Source organism: Leucoraja erinacea, chromosome 8 (assembly GCF_028641065.1).
Source record: "Leucoraja erinacea ecotype New England chromosome 8, Leri_hhj_1, whole genome shotgun sequence".
Classification (NCBI taxonomy): Eukaryota; Metazoa; Chordata; class Chondrichthyes; order Rajiformes; family Rajidae; genus Leucoraja; species Leucoraja erinaceus.
The window spans coordinates 14,415,492-14,434,707 of record NC_073384.1 but is presented as its reverse complement, the minus strand read 5'-3'; the positions used below and the strand labels follow the sequence as shown (position 1 = coordinate 14,434,707).

The 19,216-nt window shown below is 47.6% G+C and overlaps 1 long non-coding RNA gene across 1 annotated transcript in view; it reads left to right on the top strand.

The window, feature by feature from the left end:
* The first annotated feature begins 2,808 nt into the window (after positions 1-2,808).
* Positions 2,809-19,216, top strand: part of LOC129699340 (uncharacterized) — a 37,636-nt gene continuing 21,228 nt past the window's right edge. The window contains exon 1 of the long non-coding RNA XR_008723831.1: positions 2,809-3,312. This is a non-coding gene — a long non-coding RNA (uncharacterized LOC129699340). The remainder of the gene's footprint in view (positions 3,313-19,216) is intronic.

The following is a 19,216-nucleotide window of genomic DNA, read 5'->3' as shown; positions in this document are numbered from 1 at the left end:
GGAAGTCCAGAAATAGTGGATGCATTAGTAATAATCTTTCAAGACTCTTTAGATTCTGGAGTAGTTCCTGAGGATTGGCGGGTAGCAAATGTAACCCCACTTTTTAAGAAGGGAGGGAGAGAGAAAACGGGGAATTACAGACCAGTTAGTCTAACATCGGTAGTGGGGAAACTGCTAGAGTCAGTTATTAAAGATGGGATAGCAGCACATTTGGAAAGTGGTGAAATCATTGGACAAAGTCAGCATGGATTTACGAAAGGTAAATCATGTCTGACGAATCTTATAGAATTTTTCGAGGATGTAACTAGTAGCGTGGATAGGGGAGAACCAGTGGATGTGGTGTATCTGGACTTCAAGAAGGCTTTCAACAAGGTCCCACATAAGAGATTAGTATACAAACTTAAAGTACACGGCATTGGGGGTTCAGTATTGATGTGGATAGAGAACTGGCTGGCAAACAGGAGGCAAAGAGTAGGAGTAAACGGGTCCTTTTCACAATGGCAGGCAGTGACTAGTGGGGTACCGCAAGGCTCAGTGCTGGGACCCCAGCTATTTACAATATATATTAATGATCTGGATGAGGGAATTGAAGGCAATATCTCCAAGTTTGCGGATGACACTAAGCTGGGGGGCAGTGTTAGCTGTGAGGAGGATGCTAGGAGACTGCAAGGTGACGTGGATAGGCTGGGTGAGTGGGCAAATGTTTGGCAGATGCAGTATAATGTGGATAAATGTGAGGTTATCCATTTTGGTGGCAAAAACGGGAAAGCAGACTATTACCTAAATGGTGGCCGACTAGGAAAAGGGGAGATGCAGCGAGACCTGGGTGTCATGGTACACCAGTCATTGAAGGTAGGCATGCAGGTGCAGCAGGCAGTGAAGAAAGCGAATGGTATGTTAGCTTTCATAGCAAAAGGATTTGAGTATAGGAGCAGGGAGGTACTTCTGCAGTTGTACAGGGTCTTGGTGAGACCACACCTGGAGTATTGCGTACAGTTTTGGTCTCCAAATCTGAGGAAGGACATTATTGCCATAGAGGGAGTGCAGAGAAGGTTCACCAGATTGATTCCTGGGATGTCAGGACTGTCTTATGAAGAAAGACTGGATAGACTTGGTTTATACTCTCTAGAATTTAGGAGATTGAGGGGGATCTTATAGAAACTTACAAAATTCTTAAGGGGTTGGACAGGCTAGATGCAGGAAGATTGTTCCCGATGTTGGGGAAGTCCAGGACAAGGGGTCACAGCTTAAGGATAAGGGGGAAATCCTTTAAAACCGAGATGAGAAGAACTTTTTTCACACAGAGAGTGGTGAGTCTCTGGAACTCTCTGCCGCAGAGGGTAGTCGAGGCCAGTTCATTGGCTATATTTAAGAGGGAGTTAGATGTGGCCCTTGTGGCTAAGGGGATCAGAGGGTATGGAGAGAAGGCAGGTACGGGATACTGAGTTGGATGATCAGCCATGATCATATTGAATGGCGGTGCAGGCTCGAAGGGCCGAATGGCCTACTCCTGCACCTAATTTCTATGTTTCTATGACACTGAAGATCTCGGAGAAAACCCACGCAGGTCACGGGGAGAACGTACAAACTCCATACAGACACCACCCGTGGTCAGGATCGATCCCAGGTTTCTAGTTACGCCACCCATGCCGCCCAAAGGTGAAGGGAGAAATATTTAATGAGGGGCAATTATTTACACAAAGATTAGCGGGTATATGGAACAGGCTGCCAGAGGAGGTAGTTGAAGCAGATACTAACACAACCTTTAAAAAACATTTAGACAAGTACCTATATAGGAAAGGTTTAGAGGGATATGTGCCAAATGCAGGTAGGTGGGACTAGTATAGATGGGGCATGTTGGTCGTCATGGGCAAGTTCGGCCGAAGGGCCTGTTTCCACACTGTCTGACTCTATGACTATACATGAAAATAATTTTCAGCATCCAAAAAAAAAACCAATGAAAAGAACGGCTTTGAAACAAGGTCAGCAAGAATATCTCAAACAGCTTTCTCACATAGCTGGCATTCCATGCAGCAAGCTGCTCAGCTGAATCCCACTGGCCTATCCCTCGCAGTTGGATTGCTGCGTGGTGCACAGACGCAGTAATCATCTGCCAGATTTCCTGGTCTGTTTTCCACAAGATGCCTAACTCATCAGCAGAAGAAATTTCCCCTCCAAGTCCTGCTGCCTGCAGCCCTGCAGGAATGAACCCTGGCCAACACGATTCGAATTCTGCACTTTCAATCAGACTGCAGCTCTAAACATTGAAGCCAGATTTTTATTATGATAAGGTGTAGTGGCAGTAACGTCGATCAACTGTCCATTCACGTTGGAACCAAACTAGAAATGTTGATCTTATTAATAATGGAATTCTTCTTAAAGCAGCAAAGGTTAAGGATTGATTGATTGGTTGAAAGATACATCGTGGAAACAGGCCCTTCAGCCCACTGAGTCCACACTGACCTACGATCACCCATTCTTAATAGTTCCATGTTATCCCACTTCCGCACACATTCCCTACACACTAGAGACAGTTTACAGTAGCTTATTAGCCTACAAAGCCACACTTCATTACGATTTAGGAGGAAACCAGAGCACATAGAAGAAGCCCACACGATCACAGGGTGAATGTGCAAATTCCACACACAGCTCCACTTTTTATTGCAAGAGAGGGGAAGTTTGTTAGGTAGTGTCATGAAGAGTGATTTGGTGGCGGGCTGGTCACAAATAAATGCGTGCAAGAGACGTGGTACGGGGGGGGGGGGGGGGGGGGTGGGGGGTTTAATAGTTGGTGGAGACTCTGAGTGGCTGAGTGATGGGGTCTGATGAATAGTAGCAATGGTGACTGATGTAATGGCCAGGAGATGGCTTTGAAGGTTAATTCGTTAACCACTTGGGTGAGATCAATGAGTTTCTTCCTCTGGCCTTGTCCAGGCATTGACCTGCAAGCTCCTCCTGGTTTCCGAGTAAGGACATTCTTGATCCCTGCAGAAACAAAGCATTCCTCCTTGTCCCCGCCCCGGCCAAGAATCCACATCTGCCTCCCAGGCCTTCTTCAGCTCCGGAATTCAAGCCCACACCCGGCAGCAGCCACAAGGCAACTTCACTTTAACGGGTGCTTTGACTTGGGTTCGCTGCTAACAAAAATGGGCCCCTTTGCTCAGTGAGGGAGCCAGTGAAGAGTCCGGCACGGTGGCGCAGCGGATAAAACAGCTGCGTTACAGCGCCCGAGACACGGGTTCAATCCTGACTGTGTGGAGTTTGCATGTTCTTCCCTTGGATTTGATTCCACATCCCAAAGGCTCTGAGATGGTAGGTTAACTGGCTGCTGTAAATTGCCCCTTGTGTATGAAAGTGAGTGGTAGAATTGCGGGTGGGGCGGGGAAGGGGGGGCTGTCTGTGTGATGTTTGCACGTTCTTCCTGTGACCACATAGGTTTTCTCCAACACCCCAAAGACATGTGGGTTTGTAGGTTAATTACCTGCTATAAATTACCCCAAATGAGTAGGAGAAGGGGAGGATCTGAGGGGAAATTTATGAGAATAGGAATTAATGAGGGATTAGTAAATGGCTGGTTGATGATGGTCAGTGCAGACTTGATGGGCCAAAGGGCCTGTTTCCATGTCTCTTTCTCTATGATCTAGGTGCAGCATAACTAGCAGAGTAGGCTGAGTAAGCAGTGTAAATCTGGTGTTACCATTATTGTACATCACTGCCTCCAAAACTGTTTCCAAGGGCTAGTGAATTTTGCCTCCAATATCGCCATCCACAGCATTCATCTTCTTGCTATACATTCCCAGCAGACTGTGACTAGTGGCGTGCCCCAGGGTTCGGTACTGGACCTGTTATCCACATCAATGATTTGGATAAGAACATACAGGGCAAGATTAGCAAGTTTGCTGATCATACAAAAGTGTGTGGTTTTGCAGATAGTGAAGATGGTTGTGAAAGATTGCAGGATCTGGATCAATGGACCACGTAGGCGGAGGAATGGTTGATGGAATTTAGTTTAGTTTAGTTTAGAGATACAGCGCGGAAACAGGCCCTTCGGCCCACCGGCCCACCAGTGATTCCTGCATATTAAAACTATCCTACACACTAGGAACAATGTTTACATTTCTCTAGCCAATTAACCTGCATACCTGTATCTCTTTGGAGTGTGGGAGGAAACCGAAGATCTCGGAGAAAACCCACACAGGCCACGGGGAGAATGTACAAACTCCATACAGACAGCACCCGTAGTCAGGATTGAACCCAGATCTCCGGCGCTGTAAGGCAGCAACTCTACCGCTGCGCCACCGAGCCGAAAAGTTTAATACAGAGAAGTGGGAGGTGTTGGATTTTGGGAAGTCTAACCAGGGCAGGACCTACACAGTGAATGGTAGGCCACTGGGGAGTGTTGTAGAGCAGAGGGATCTAGGAGTGCAGATGCATGATTCCTTGAAGGTCGAGTCACAGGTAGATAAGGTGGTCAAAAAGGCATTTGGCACATTGGCCTTCCGTCAGAGTATTGAGTATAGAAGTTGGGAGGTCATGTTGCAGTTGTATAAGACGTTGGTGAGACTACATTTAGAATATTGTGTTCGGTTCTAGGCACCATGTTATAGGAAGGATATTGTCAAGCTTGAAAGGGTTCAGAGAAGATTTACGAGGATGTTGCCAGGACTAGATGGTGTGAGCTACAGGGAGAGATTGAGTAGGCTGGGTCTCTCCCTGTAGGGCAGGTGAGGGGTGATCTTCTAGAGGTATACAAAATCATGAGAGGAATAGATGCGCAGAGTCTCTTGCCCAGAGTAGGGGAATCGAGGACCAGAGGACATTGGTTCAAGGTGAAGGGGAAAAGATTTAATAGGAATCCGAGGGGTAACTTTTTCACACAAAGGGTGGTGGGTGTATGGAACAAGCTGCCAGAGGAGGTAGTTGAGGCTGGGACTATCAATGTAATATCTTTGCTGAGGTGACCCGTTGTCTTGTCAAAAACATTTCATTGTACCGTTGACCCTGTGTTAACCTACATATCATATCTATCTATCTATCTATTATATAAAACTCAAATCCGTCCGCCTGCCTGCAGTACGGATCCCTTCCTGCCTTTCGATTCGTTCCCGCCGTGCGATGTCACAATGCCCGATGCTCGCGGACGTCCAATCGGAATGGATCCATTTGCATGTACGGCTTTCCGGCCGCGTTTCTTCCTTTGATGCTCCGCAACTCCGAAACCGGACGCAGAATCGCCGACGTCTTTTCCATTTCGGTAGAGATTTCACTTTTCTTTCTAAGTATCCGCTCCACATTACATTTTGTTGTGTTTAGGTACACTTTTTTAATCAAAATCAAAACCCTCATCCCCCCCCCCCCCCCACCACCTCAATATTTCAAAAATAAACTGGATTCTCACCCACACAAGCAGAACCAGCCCACGGTGAATGTTCCATCGTGTGATGTCACAATGCCCAATGTTCACATATGTCCAATCGGAATGAATTCATTTACATATGCCTTGCAGGAGCCCAGCCCATGGTGAACGTTCCATCGTGTGATGTCACAATGCCCAATGCTCAAATACATTGTTGCCATAGAGAACGCTCAGTGATTATTCAAATTCTTCACTAACTGTCATTCTGGTTTTGCTTGTGAAGTGAAAAGCCCTGAATTGCATTTGTCTGATGCAGGAAGATTGTTCCAGATGTTGGGGAAGACCAGGACACGCGAGACACAGTTTAAGGATAAAGGGGAAATCCTTTAGTACTGAGATGAGGGAAACATTTTTCACGCAGATAGTGGTGAGTCTCTGGAACTCTCTGCCACAGAAGGTAGTGGAGGCCAGTTCATTGGCTATATTTAAGAGGGAGTTAGATGTGGCCCTTGTGGCTAAAGGGATCAGGGGGTATGGAGAGGGGGGGAGCTGTGAGGAGGATGCTAGGAGACTGCAAGGTGACTTGGATAGGCTGGGTGAGTGGGCAAATGTTTGGCAGATGGAGTATAATGTCCATAATATAAATGTGAGGTTATCCATTTTGGTGACAAAAACGGGAAAGCAGACTATTATCTAAATGGTGGCCGATTGGGAAAGGGGGAGATGCAGCGAGACCTGGGTGTCATGGTACACCAGTCATTGAGGGTAGGCATGCAGGTGCAGCAGGCAGTAAAGAAAGCGAATGGTATGTTAGCTTTCATTGCAAAAGGATTTGAGTATAGGAGCAGGGAGGTTCTACTGCAGTTGTACAGGGTCTTGGTGAGACCACACCTGGAGTATTGCGTACAGTTTTGGTCTCCAAATATGAGGAATGACATTATTGCCATAGAGAGAGTGCAGAGACGGTTCAACAGACTGATTCCTGGGATGTCAGGACTGTCTTATGAAGAAAGACTGGATAGACTTGGTTTATACTCTCTAGAATTTAAGAGACTGAGAGGGGATCTTATAGAAACTTACAAAATTCTTTAGGGGTTGGACAGGCTAGATGCAGGAAGATTGTTCCTGATGTTAGGGAAGTCCAGGACAAGGGGTCACAGCTTAAGGATAAGGGGGAAATCCTTTAAAACAGAGATGAGAAGAACTTTTTTCACACAGAGAGTGGCGAATCTCTGGAACTCTCTGCCACAGAGGGTAATTGAGGCCAGTTCATTGGCTATATTTAAGAGGGAGTTAGATGTGGCCCTTGTGGCTAAGGGGATCAGGGGGTATGGAGAGAAGGCAGGTACGGGATACTGAGTTGGATGATCAGCCATGATCATATTGAATGGCGGTGCAGGCTCGAAGTGCCGAATGGCCTACTCCTGCACCTAATTTCTATGTTTCTATGTTTCTATCAGCCGTGATCATATTGAATGGAGAATGGTGCAGGCTCGAAGGGCCGAATGGCCTACTACTGCACTTAATTTCTATGTTTCTATGTGTCCCTCTCCTCACCCCTCTCCCTCTGCCACCCATCTCTCTCTCCCCCATCCCCCTTCCCTCTCTACCACCACCCCCTTCCCTCTCTACCACCACCCCCTTCCTCCTACCCCTCTGTCCCTCTTCTACCACTCCCGCTACCCCTCTACCCCTCCCTCCCTCCCCACTCTTCCACTTCTCTCCCACTCTCTCCTCCCCCTCTCCTCACCCCTCTCCCATCCCTCTCTCCCCCACCCCCTTCCCTCTCTACCCCACACCCTACCTTCTCTCCCCCCACACCCTTCCTCTATCCCTCTGTCCCTCTTCCATCACTCCCGCTACCCCTCTCCTCCTCCCTCCCCACTCATTCCCCTCTTTCCCCCACCCCTCTCCCCATCCCACCCTGCTCCCCTCCCTCCCCATCCCCCCTCCCCCAAAGCTCCCTCCCCATCCCTCACCCTCTCCTTTCCCTCCCAAATCTATCCCGTTTCCTCCTCCTCCCTCCCCTCTTCTCACTCCCCACCGCAAACGCCGTTTGGGAAACATACCATAGAGGGAGTACAGAGAAGATTCAACAGACTGATTCCTGGGATGTCACGACTTTCAAATGAAGAAAGACTGGATAGACTTGGCTTGTACTCGCTAGATTTTAGAAGATTGAGGGGGGATCTTGTAGAAACTTACAAAATTCTTAAGGGGTTGGACAGGCTAGATGCAGGTAGATTGTTCCAGATGTTGGGGAAGTCCAGAACAGGGGGTCACAGTTTAAGGATAAGGGGGAAATCCTTTATGACCGAGATGAGAAAAACATTTTTCACACAGAGAGTGGTGAATCTCTGGAATTCTCTGCCACAGACGGTAGTTGAGGCCAGTTCATTGGCTATATTTAAGAGGGGGTTAGATGTGGCCCTTGTGGCTAAAGGGATCAGGGGGTATGGAGAGAAGGCAGGTACAGGATACTGAGTTGGATGATCATCCTTGATCATATTGAATGGTGGTGCAGGCTCGAAGGGCCGAATGGCCTACTACTGCACTTAATTTCTATGTTTCCCTCTCCTCACCCCTCTCCTCCCCTCTCCCTCTCCTCACCCCTCTCCCTCACCCCTCTCCCTCTCTCCCTCACCCCCCTTCCCTCTCTCTACCCCACCCCCTTCCCTCTCTCCACCCGCCCCCTTCCTCCTACCCCTCTCCTCCTCCCTCTCACTCCCCACTCTTTACCGTCTCTCTCCACCCCCTCTCCCCCTCCTCCCCTCCCTCCCTCCCCATCCCCCCCTCCCCCACATCTCTCTCCCCATCCCATCCCGCTCTCTCACCCCCTACCCCGCTCTCCTTTCCCTCCCAAATCTGTCATGTTCCTCCTCCTCCTCTCCCCTCCCTCCCCTCTTCTCACCCACCCCCCCCCCCCCCCCTCCCCCCACCTGTGAGTTTGGGGGGGGGGGGGTTAATTTGAGTGTGATGCCGCAGCCCCTACTCCCCCCCCCCCCCGCAAACGCTGTTGGGGAAACAGACCCAACGGGTCTGCACTTGGTCTAGTGACAACTAAAACTGAACTGAACTATCCCAACGTTTAAGAAACAGAGAGGTACATGGGTAGGACATGTTTGGAGGGATATGGACCAAGCTCAGGCAGGTGGGACTAGTGCAGCTGGGACATGTTGGCCAATGTGGGCAAGTTGGGCTGATGGGCCTGTTTCCACACTATGACTCTAGAACTATGACTTTCTTCTTAATTTAGGTTTCTCCATTGGCAGATGTTAAAGTCTTATTCTGTAAATGCTGTTATAAAAATACACCTAACTGCACCAACATGGAAACCAGATTATTACCACAGCTATTTTGGGGTTTGAGTGATTGTCAAGCTTTCGCTGTTTAAGATTGTTCTTTGGCAAAGCCAAAATACCACAGCAATCTGTCCCTCTCTCACCGGAACTGCGCTCATTCGACTCCGTGCCAACTCAACAGCTGGCAGAGCTGCTTGTCCAAACGTTGCTGCTAAATCTGGGCACTTCTGCCCGGATTTGAGCGATGACTAGTAACTTCCACGCAGCCTGGCTTTTGGCAGGGGATGTGAGAAGAAGTTTGAAGCACGGCCATGGATCTGAGGCGTCACACTTGCAGCCCACAGAAGGAGCGAGGAGTTGAAATTAAATCATCCGTGGCCACGGTGAGGGGATTAGATTCAACTCCCTACCTGCGTGGAAGATGTTAGTCATAAAAATGAGCCACTAGTGAGTGACCTGATGGTTAGCCTGGGTGGTTATGGGCAGTGAAGGGACTAGTAGTCCTCTCGTGGCCGGAGTTCTTGGGTCTGATTCCTAACCAGTCATTAGTAATGAAGCTGCAAGTGAATTGAGGTGGAGGACAGGATGGCGATTGATAGTGAAGCCCTCAGCTGCTGCATCCACTGCCATGTCTCAGCCGTCATCATTTCAGCCAAATGCTGGAGGGCAGATGTGGAAAATATTCCCGCAAGGAGCCAACATTTTGACGTGTTAGAACTTAAATGGTTGATGTGTAAAAGGCTCCCATTAAGTATTAATGTGATGGACTGCATTCGTCGCAGAACTCCCACTGGGGGCATTTTCTCCAACATTGGCCGGTCATAATGGTGAACAGCTCCATCGAATCTCCCTTTCACCTGCTTTGCCACGGGAAGAACAATACCTGCTTCCTCAGATAGACAAAAAATGCTGAAGTGACTCAGCGGGACAGGCAGCATCTCCGGATAGATGGAATGGGTGACCCTTTCGGGTCGAGACCCTTCTTCAGACGGAGAGTCAGGGGAAGAGGATGGGGAGATACAGAGATAAGGAAGTGTAAGAGATCAAAAGAGATGCAGATCAAGGAGAATGTAGAATAGACCATTTTCCAGCTTCCTCAGAATCGTCTGCTATAAGAAGTCCCACATCCCTGTATAACGTTGATAAATCTCCTCAGAACCCTTTCCTTTTCCTTGATTTCCCTTCTATGTGCAGTGTCAGCCATGATCATATTGAATGGCGGTGCAGGCTCGAAGGGCCGAATGGCCTACTCCTGCACCTATTTTCTATGTTTCTATGTCCTGAGGCTGCCTCAATATTCTAGTCTCAACCAGGCAAAAAATCAAAGCAAGATTTGGCCACCAGGTCACTTGAACCTGCCCCACTTATGTCTCATAGTCGTATGAATATGGATATGCGCAGGTCGATAAAAGTTGGTCTTAGCATCATGTTCGACACAGACACTGTGGGCAGAAGGGCCGTTCCTGTGTTCTATGTTCTATGCAAGAATGAATTCCCATGCACTACACTTTTAAATGGATGCCCCTAAAATTGTAACTATACCCCCTTGCTTGACACTTTCCCACAAGTGGTGGAAACATCTTAACATACAGCCTCCCTCAGGTCCTTATATGTTTCAATAAGATCGCCCCTCAATCTCCTAAACTCGAAAGAACAGAGAGATAATGTTTTCAATCATTTGTGACAGGTTAACCCTATCATACCGGCAATTAATCATATAATAACCATATAACAATTACAGCACGGAAACAGGCCATCTCGGCCATTCTAGTCCGTGCCGAACATTTATTTTCCCTTAGTCCCATCTACCTGTACTCAGACCAGTTTTCTCCCCTAGTTCCATCTACCTGTACTCAGACCATAACCCTCCATTCCTTTCCCATCCATATACCTATCCAATTTATTTTTAAATGATAAAATCGAACCTGCCTCCACCACTTCCACTGGAAGCTCATTCCACACAGCTACCAGTCTCTGAGTAAAGAAGTTTCCCCTCATGTTACCCCTAAACTTCTGTCACTTAATTCTGAACCATGTCCTCTTGTAGTCTTGCGAACCTCCTCTAGACTAACTCCAAAGCTAGTATATCCTCTGAAATATGGGGCCCAAATTTATGATGCGGGAGTGCAGGTCAACCAAACAATAAAAAATGCTAATGGTGTGCTATGATTTACTATGGAGTTCCAAGGAGTCAACATTTGATGGGGCTCTAATCCGATTGCAAATTGAATGAGTGTACACATCTGACTTCTGATCTATTAAAAGGCGATAGTGGTCATTAAAATTCTTGATGGTTTGTATGAGGCAAAAATATCTGCAATTGTGGGAGGGTCCAAGTGAGCTGCAAATTCTTCCCTAGGTCCAGCAGTTGTAGCTATTTACATACATCTGTCCCTGTTTCAAAGCCAGAACATGGCATCTGCTCCCGATCCCTGAAAATAAGGTCCATATATTGAAGAGATTTATGTAGAAAGGAACAGCAGATGCTGGTATATACCGAGACAGACACCAAGTGCTGGAGTAACTCAGCGGGTCAGGCAGCATCTCTGGAGAAAAAGGATGGGTGACATTTCGGGTCGGGACCCTTCTTCAGAATTCAGAAGGATTCTTTTGCTGAAAGAATTGTGTGCATGTGGTTCTCCAGACTGACAATAGAAGGGAAGGAACTGGAGGTAAGAAAACGACAGAACAAAGCAGGGCCGGCAACAGATGACCAAAAAAGGATGGAGCCCATAATGGGCCATTGTTAGCTGGGGGAAGAAGTGAAAACGAAGGGATACAAGGATACAAACAGCGGAACTAGTGGGATTAATAGGCCGGGAGAGGCGGAATATAATTAGGCCATTCAGCCCATCAAGTCAACTCCGTCACTCAATCATGGCTGATCTATCCCTCCCTCATAACCTCATTCTCCTGCCTTCTCTCCATAACATCTGACAACTGTACTAATCAAGACCCTATCTAGCTCTGCCTTGAAAATATCCCCTGACGGCCTCCACAGCCTTCTGTGGCAAAGAATTCCACAGATTCACCACCCTCTGACTAAGAAATGTCTCCTCATCTCCTTCCTAAAAGAACGTCCCTTCATTCAGAGGCAATGACATTTAGTCCCACTAGTGGAAACATTCTCTCCACATCCAATCTATTCCAAGCCTTTCACTATCCTGTATGTTTCATTGAGGTACCCTCTCATTCTTCTAGACTCCAGCCAGTACAGGCCCAGTGTCGATAAACACTCATCATACAGTAGATTAACCTACTCATTCCTGGGATTATTCTTGTAAACCTCCTCAGGTCCATCGGGTGGCGCTGTGAGCCGGCAGCCTCGCCAGCAGCTGTTTGTCCTTTTGACTTTTTTTTGAGTATGTGTAAGAGTGTGTTTTAATGTGGGGTTGGTGGCGGGGAATAGGGGGAAGCTGTTTTTCGGTCGCTTGCCTCGAAGGAGATGTGACTTTACTTCATGTCACATCTTCGCCTTCCTTGCAGCCTAACAGCTTGGATTAGTGCGGCCTCTCCCGGAGTTGGGCCCATAGCTTCAGCAGTGAGCTCAGCGCGGACTTTCCATCGCGGAGCCAGGTGATCCCTTGCAGGGGATCGCCAGAAGAAGTGCTCCGATCGCTAGCCCCGTGGGGTATAACATCCTGAAGCCACGGTCTGCGGAGCTTCTAGCCGCGGGCGTGGTGTGGACTTTCCATCGCGGCGTCTGGGATCCCTGGCTGGGGATCGCCGAAGAAGAGCTCCGACCGCCCGCCTGCGGCCTGTAATATTGTGAAGCCGCGGTCTCCAGTGGGAAGCAGCCAATTCGGGACCTACAAGCCTCGGAGTGTACGTCCATCCCGACGTCGGAGTTTCAACCGTCCCGATGTCGGAGTTTCGAGCATCCTGACGAGAGGGCCTGTACATCGGGCCGTCCGTAGCAGCGACTACGGAGGGTTCATGGCCCCGAACACGGATGAACAAAGGAGGAGGACTGAATGTTATTGCCTTCCACCACAGTGAAGAATGTTGATTCCACTGTGGTGAATGTTCATGTTATATTCCATTGTGGTATTGTGGGTTTTCATTCAGAAAGATATGGAATGAGCTGCCAAAGGAGGTTGTTGAAGCAAATACTATAAAGCATTTAAACGTTCAAGTTCAAGTTCAAATTTATTTGGACACTTGGACAAATACATGAATAGGAAAGATTTAGAGAGATATGTGCCAAACACAGGTAAATGAGATGGGCATCTAGGTTGGCATGGGCAAGTTGGGCTGAAGGGCCTGTTTCCATGCTATATGACGTTTAACGTCATAGAGTCATATAGCATGGAAACAGGCCCTTCAGCCCAACTGGATGCAGGACGATCACCTTCACAAAATAATACAATGGGACACATGTGTCCACCCCATTTTGTCTGTGACCAGGACTTGCCCAGATCATCCAGCAAAAGGTGGTCTTGTTTAGGCATGAAACGCATAAATAGAGTGGATGCGGAAAGGATGTTTCCACTGGTGGGAGAGTCTAGGACCAGAAGTCGTAGCCTCAGAATTAAAGGGTGCTCTTTTAGAAAGGAGGTGAGGAGGAACATCTTTAGTCAGAGGGAAATCATTGCCACAGAGGGCTGTGGAGGCCAACAGTGGATATTTTTAAGGCAAAGATAGACAAATTCTTAATTAGAACAGGTGTCAAAGGGAGAAGGCAGGAAAATGGGATTAGGAGGTAGAGATCAGCTATGATTGAATGGTGGAGTGGACTTGATGGGCCGAATAGCCTAATTCTACTCCAGTAACGTGAAGGTGACTTACTTCACTGGTTCCGCATGGTAGGCTGCTCTGGAAGGTTAGAATCGCATGGAATCCAGGGAAAGCTAGCAGACTGGATAGAGAATTGGCTTTGTGGAAGGAAGCAGAGGGTGATAGTGGAGGGTTGTTTATCGGACTGGAGGCCTGTGACTAATGGTGCGCCTCACGGATCAGTGCTGGGCCCTTTGCTGTTTGTGGTTTACATCAATGATTTGGATGATAACGTACATGGCATGATTAGTAAGTTTACAGATGACACAAAACTAGATAAATCGCAGATAGTGAAGTTTATCAAAAATTGCAACAGGAAGTTGAGCTGTTGATCGGGTGGGCTGCGGAATGTTACACTTTAATACAGACAAATGCAAGGTGTTGCAATTTGGGAAGCCAAACCAGATCAGGACCTACACAGCGAATGGCGTGGCTCTGGAGAGTGTTCTAGAGAGAGGGATCTAGGAGCGCAGGTACATAGCTCCTTGAAAGTGGCGCCACAGGTTCAAAGGGTCGTCAAAAAAGCTTTCGACACATTGGCTTTTATAAATCCGAGCCTTGTGTATAGAAGTTGGGAGGTTATGTTAGAGATGTACAATACATTGGTGAGGTCACATTTGGAGTATTGTGTTCAGTTTTGGACGCTCTGTTATAGGAAAGATGTTGTTTAAGCTGGAAAGGGTGTATCAAAGAATTATGAGGAAGTTGCCAGGATTCGAGGGCCTGAGCTGTAGAGAATGTGAGGAGGCTAGGACTTCATTCCTTCGAGCACAAGAGATGTGATCTTTTGGAGTGGTATAAGATTATGAGGGATTAGATAAGGTTAATGCACAGAGTCTTTTACCCTGAGTGAGGGAATCTAGAACACGAGGACAGGGGGTTCATGGTGAGGGGGGAGATGTAATAGAAACTTGATGAAGATTGACGGGGGATCTTATAGAAACTTACAAAATTCTTAAGGGGTTGGACAGGCTAGATGCAGGAAGATTGTTCCCGATGTTGGGGAGGTCCAGAACAAGGGGTCACAGTTTAAGGATAAGGGGGAAATCGAGAAAAACATTTTTCACACAGAGAGTGGTGAATCTGTGGAATTCCTTACCACAGAAGGTAGTTGAGGCCAGTTCATTAGCTATATTTAAGAGGGAGTTAGATGTGGCCCTTGTGGCTAAAGGTATCAGGGGGTATGGAGAGAAGGCAGGTACAGGATAGTGAGTTGGATGATCAGCCATGATCATATTGAATGGCGGTGCAGGCTCGAAGGGCTGAATGGCCTACTCCCGCACCTATTTTCTATGTTTCTATGTTTGAAGGGCAACTTTTTAAAATGAAACGTGGTGGGTGTATGGAACTGCCAGAGGAGGAGGCACAAAGTTTAAAAGACATTTGGATAAAGACGAGGATAGGATAGGACTATGCGGGGAGGTGGGTGGTGTAGATGGGGCATGGTGGCCAGACCAGCTCCCAGTATAGTTAGCTGCTGATGTGGAGGTGTCAAACCCCACTGTGATTACAACACAGTGCCTGCCATTCTGCAGGGATACCGCTAGCGACACAGGGGGAACAGTGTTGAGTGAGCACCGCGGGAACAGCGTTGAAGAAACACATTCAAACGCTGCAAAGTCAAAGTCAAAGTCAATTTTATTTGTCACATGCTCCCGAAGGTGCAGTGAAATGAATTTGCCAGCAGCGATACGCTTAAAAAAAAAGACACAATACACAATAAGATTTACCACAAACATCCACCACAGCATTCTTCACTGTGGTGGAAGGCAAGAAAGTTCAGCCAGTCCTCCACCTTTGTTCACCCGTGGTCGGGGCCATCAATGCTCCGCAGTCGCCGCTACGGACGGCCTGATATACAGGCCCTCTCATAGGGATTATCCAAACTCCGACGTCGGGACAGTCGAACACACTCCGCGGCTTGTAGTGCCCGAATCGTCACTTTTTTACTGGAGACCGTGGCTTCAAGATGTTATAGGCCGCAGGCTGGCGGTCGGAGCTCTTCTCCGGCGATCCCCGGCAAGGGATCCCAGACTCCGGTCCCACGCCACGCCCGCGGCTAGATGCTCCACATACTAAAGCCCCATGATGTCAAAGTCACCAGGCCAGCGATCGGAGCACACCTCTCTGGCGACCCCCGTCAAGGGTTCGCCCGCTCCGCGATGGAAAAAGTCCACGCTGCGCCCGCTACTGTATCTCTGGTCCCGACTCCGGGAAAGGCCGCTCCAGTCCATGCTGTTGGGCCACGAGGGAGGCGACATGGAAAAAGTTGCTTCTCCATCGAGAAGGCGACCGAAAGTGGTTATCCCCCTTTTCCCCCCACACCAATCCCCACATAGGACATACAGAGAGACACTAAAACAAACATTTGGACACACCAAAAAAACCCAAAGAAAGGCGAAATAACGAAGACGCTGCTGGCAAGGCAGCCGACTCGCAGCGTCCCCACCAACTAATTGCAGTGAATTTGTCTCCCTCCCCCATCTCAGGCAACAACTTCAAACACTTACCACCCCCTGGTAGAGTTGCTGCCTCACAGTGCCAGAGACCCGGGTTTGATCCTGACCAAAGATCATAGAAGTACCTTTGATCCTGATACCTGTGTGCGTGGAGTTTGTACGTTCTCCCTGTGACCGCGTGGGTTTACTCCGGGTGCGCCCAGTTTGTAAATAGCCCCCACTGTGTGGAAGAGCACAGAATCCGGGGTGGGGGGTAAATGGATGAGAATTTAGGATTAATGTAGGATTGGTATAAATGGCTGGTTGCAGGTGAACTCACTGAATCTGCAACTACCTACAACCACCCACTCAGTGAGTTAAAGGGCCTATTTCTATGATTTCAATCACTTTAAGTTTGTCCCTAAAATAGACACAAAATGCTGGATTCACTCAGCAGGTCAGGTGGCATCGCTGGAGAGAAGGAATGGGCGATATTTCGGGTGGAGACCCTTCTTCAGACAGAGTCAGGGAAGAGGGAAACTAGAGGTATGAAAAGGTATAAAGAACAAATGAATGAAAGCTATGAAAATAACAAAACAAAGCCAGCAACCAAAAGGTTGAGCCCACACTCGTTCTGCTGGGCTCTGACTGTTCTGCAGAGGAGAAATATGTACTTTCTATTAATCTCATCACCTAATAATATTACGTGCTTTAAATAGGTCTTTCCCCAGTCTCTGTTCCAAGGAGTTTGCTCCTGGCTTATGCAAACTTTCCGCGAAGTCCCAACTTTATAGTCTTGGCAACATCCTCGTATATCTCATCGCACCCTGTACCACGCTGTCATGTCTAATAATGTTACGTACTTTAAATAGGTCTCTCCCCAATCTCTGTTCCAAAGGGGTTGCACCTGGCCTATCCAATCTTTCCTCGAAGTCCCAACTTTATAGTCTTGGCAACATCCTTGTATATCTCCTCACTGCCCTGTCCAGTGCAGTCATGTCCTTCCAGTAACTGGAACTGTACACAGTACTCCTGCTGTGGTCTAATTAAACTTGTATACAGTTACAGCACAGCATTCCTGCTCATATTCTTAATATATTCTGTGTTTCGGCTAAGAAAGGAAGTATTTAGTGTGCCTATTTGGCCTATCATGACTCCTGTAAGGATAGCTAGGAAGGACAGCTATTGTCAAGGGGCTGTCCCACTTGGGCAACCTAATTAGCGAGTTTAGAAGAGTTTGAAAAAATGTCATGTTGAAGACCTCCTTCAACTATGTAGAAGACCTCCTTCGACTATGTTGAAGACTAACTTCGAGCTACGACTAACTTCGGGAAAATTGGACACCGAATAGTGGAGAGTGAAGACGACCTCCTTTGATTTCCTTCGACCTCCCTTCGACTATGATGAAGACTATCTTTGACTACCTTCGACAACCCTGGATTATCTACGACTAACATGACGACCTACTACGACTAAACCTACGAGTAAAAAAAGTATCGATTTTTTCCATGGCGACCTTATTTTACACGCAGGCATTTTTTAACATATTGAGAAAAACGCCGCGACCTAGCTGAGGCCTCGAGTACGTGGAGACCACTCTCGAGCATGAAGGAGAGTTACGAAGACCTCCTACAACCTCGCGTCGACCATGCTGCGTAAATGAGTCGAGGGCAAACTCGCCAGAACCCGCGGATTAGGTCGCCCAAGTGGGACAGGCCCTTTACAGAGAAGGACACAAGAAGGGATAGGGCAGCACGGTGGTGTAGGGGGGCGACACAATGATGCCGTGGTAGAGTTGCTGCCTCACAGCACCAGAGACCTGGGTTCGATCCTGACGTTGGGTGCTGGCTGTATGGAGTTTGTACATTCTCCCTATGTCCACGTGGGTTTCCTTTGGGTGCTCCAGTTTCCTCCCACATTCCAAAGACGTACAGGTTTGTAGGTTAATTGGCTTTTGTAAATTTCCCCTAGTGTGTAGGATAGAACTAGTGTATGGGTGATTGATGTTTGGTGTGGCATGGACCCACCGTGGAAGGGACTGTTTCCATGCTGTATCTCTAAAAAAATTGGATAAAGTGATAAAGATCTGGAAAATGGAGTTTAATGAGGGAAACTGTGAATGTGTTTAATAATGAATATTGAAGAAAGCATTATATATCTAAATTGTGAGAGGGTGCAGAAGGGCCTGGAATCCTGGTACATGACTCACTAAAGGTCAGTATTCAGATACAGCCAGTAATGAGGAAACCTAACAATATTGTGTAGGAAGGAACTGCAGATGCTGGTTTACACCAAAGATAGACACAAAAAGCTGGAATAACTCAACAGGACAGGCAGCAGCTTTGGAGAAAATGAATAGGTGCTTCTCCACAGCCATCAATGGACCATTGTGGTCTTGTCCTTTCCTTGATCATCGTTGATTTCTGGATATCTTTTATTCATTTGTTTTATGCACCTTCTATATCTCTTGTTTCCCTCTCCCCTGACACTCAGTCTGAAGAAGGGTCTCGACCTGAAACGTCGCCTATTCCTTCTCTCCAGACCCTCTGAGTTACTTGTGTGTCTATCTAAGCTAACAATGTGTTCTCTAGAGGTTGGTTTTTACATCCTGCTTTTACATCCATCTATCCAGCTTTTGTGTGTCTATCTAAGCTAACAATGTTGATACACAAGTAGGGAAGTTATGCTTCAGTTATGAAGTGCTTTGGGGAGACCATATTGTCCTCTTTAAGCAAGAGTGTTGATTCATTGGCGAAGTTTAGAGCAAGCTGACTAAGTTAGAACCTGGAATGGAGATACAAGAAATTGCAGATACTGGAATCTTGACTACTTAAAAAGCAAAGTCCTGGAAGAACTCAGGCCAGGCAGCAGAGCCTACAATAGACTGACTCAAGTAATCCCACATGCATTGGATGAAGTCAGGGCTCTGCAGTTCTGTTCAATCTTGCCATGAATGAGAGAGGATAATTAAACAAAGAATGGGGGGGAGAAGGCTTCAGAGACCCAGCGCCAGGGAAAGGGCTGACGCATTAATGATGATGTTGTTCCCACCTGAGATTCCACCGTCACTATTCCAACCGACTCGATTCACACCGGATAAAGGCAAGGATGTGGGATCAGGCCATATCAGGTCACAATGCTGAAGACATGTACTGGGGACAGGCATTTGCAAGATTAGACAGCCGGGTGTAGAAGTCTGGTAGCAGTGGGAGGAACAAGCAGTCGGTATTACTGCCCCTGAGGTAGCTTCTGTTATCTCTTCACAGAAGTACAGAGGGAAACCATATGATTGCCTACAAAAGAATCAGCCTAAAGCAGTGGAAGAAGGGCAAGAAAGACCATTA